The 2,290-nt window shown below is 34.0% G+C and overlaps 1 long non-coding RNA gene across 1 annotated transcript; it reads right to left on the bottom strand.

Annotated features, from left to right (window-relative positions):
* Nucleotides 1-712: 712 nt before the first annotated feature.
* On the bottom strand, nucleotides 713-1,714 carry LOC105562013. The gene is made up of 3 exons (XR_001008944.1): nucleotides 1,553-1,714; nucleotides 1,162-1,367; nucleotides 713-955 (listed from the first exon to the last, which is right to left on the bottom strand). It is a non-coding gene; the product is annotated as an uncharacterized LOC105562013 (long non-coding RNA).
* Between the last annotated feature and the right edge of the window lie 576 nt (nucleotides 1,715-2,290).

Genomic DNA, 2,290 nt, shown 5'->3' with positions numbered 1-2,290 from the left:
AAGTTCTGGTAGACGTCAACGATTAAATATTTTGTTCCATTGTTGAAAGAAACAAAGCAAGCACAAGGAAAAGAGAGATAAAACGAATGTCCCGTAGAGTCGAAAGAAGTAAATAGTATATGTATGTTTGTATCAAGAACAGTAAGCTTATTAGTTTTAACATGATTCACTTGTCTAATTGTAAGACAGAAATTTTTTAATTTTTAATGATTTTCTTAAGTTACGTACAACATGTATGTATTACTATAATATTAAATAAGAGAACAGAGGGCATAGAGAAATTATAGTTTGTTTCTTTTATGGTCTTTTTAAGTTACGTATAATATGCATATATTATTATAATATCAGATAGAATTGTTATTACTAATGTAATGCTACGCAATCTGCATTTTATAATTTTTTGTGTATTTTGGTTGGAACTAAAAAACTCTCCCTCGGTAGGCAGTTTGTTTTTTTATCGTACTATATGCGAAGTGATCAGCTGATTGCAATATCTCCACACGTATGTTTAATAATGTTTTAAAGGTGTTATTTGATTGTAATTCGAAGTTGATATGTTATTTTGTATTATGATTGCATAAGAAAAAAGTTAATAGTATATTTTTATAACAATCGTGTCGATGACATTCGCAACGTAGTCAGTCACGATTTCGAGAAAGCAGAATTCAAGTTTTTTATTTTAATCGAGATTACAAAAATAAAAGAAAAAATGTAGGTATGTGTATTCATTTATTAATATTGTCCGAACAGTGTTTGCATGTTAATGGACTGCTGTACATTGGGCGCAGCTACCGATGCGACGATGCGACGAATATGAGTGTGGTCGTGGATACCTTCCGATTACCGCCTACTCCGACCGTACCGGGATCGGAATTTTAAGGAATTGATACGTTTAGAGCGACGCCGCTACGTCCTATTTCATGTACAGCACCGACTACGGATTCTTCTGGTGCAGCTGAAACATACATGGGCGCCCATCGCTTGTTGCTTTTCGCGGAAAAATTTATACAAGTCGTATTTGCTATTTTTTACAGAATAGAAAAGTAAAATATAACGAAGTATACTTTTCGTATAAATAAAATTTATAAAATGTTTTAAACCTAAAAGAGAAATGCAAACAGTTGATAGATTTTTATAATAATAAAATGCCGCGTAACTCACTCTGTGTTTGAGGTTGCGCTAATCTAACGTTGCCAAGTATCCCTGGAGGTCCATACCGGGAGCTGGCATTCTGAGGCCCCTACGAACGCCTTGGCCAGGCAGGAATCCCGGTGTTGTTGTCGGGCATTGTATGCCTAAAGCATCGTAAGCCCTCCTCATCTCGGATGGACTGGGATTTGGCTGATTATTTGGTTGTATCGCGGGTGCTATTGAAAAGAACGCATACATACACAACATGAATATGCGTGGAGGCTCGTCGAAACGTTAATAGGGTGACTACTTATTTGTAAGAATAAAATATTTAAAAAACCTGGGAATTCTTTGAAATTTTTTTCCGGTAATAGACACCCTAATTAAAGATATAAGATGTTAGACGGTTCTGTGCAATTACCTTGCGCAGAATTTGTCCTGTTCTTATTCGCTTGTATTATATGCACACAAACAGGGCAGTCACCTCGGTTGCAATGCTTCCAGTGACTGATTACACGTAAAAAACTTACCTTTTTAAAAAAAAGGTAAAAAAAGCACCAAGTCTAAGCTCCAATTCAACCGAATATATTTTGTTACTCTATCTTTTTTGCAAAAGTATAATCTCTACAAAAATATCTTTACTGTAAAAGTATCTTCTTTACAAAAATAGTGTCTCCACAAAAATCTTCTGTACAAAAATATCGTCTCTACAAAAATATCTTCTCTACAAAACTATCTTTTCTACAAAAGTAATAATATAAAAAGATATCAACAAATTGCGCCAAATAAAACAACGGATATTTATACATACTAGTTGCTTTAGCATTAGTTTTTGATTAAAAAATGTTATATTTCTTAAAAAATCAAACTAAAGATTTTATTGGAAAAAATAATGGAGTTGTTAGAGTCGTGGTAGTTGGATCAGGAGTGGACGAAGTGGTATGACACAAGTATTATAGAACTGTAACCTTTAATGTAAAATGAAAAATGTCCGTAGGATACTCTCTCAACAAGAACAGAAACTAAACTAAACGTAGAAGGGGAACGCACATATATGAGAGAGGAAACTTAGAGTCCTTACAACCATGAACCATATAAAATATATAGAGGGGTTATACATTGTTCAACTCAACACTTCGCCTCAATGTATGACCCGTAG

This window comes from Vollenhovia emeryi, unplaced genomic scaffold (genome assembly GCF_000949405.1).
Source record: "Vollenhovia emeryi isolate VEMERY1.0 unplaced genomic scaffold, V.emery_V1.0 DF945062.1, whole genome shotgun sequence".
Lineage (NCBI taxonomy): Eukaryota > Metazoa > Arthropoda > Insecta > Hymenoptera > Formicidae > Vollenhovia > Vollenhovia emeryi.
Note: the sequence above shows the minus strand (reverse complement) of the source record. Positions and strands in the feature narration are given on the sequence as shown.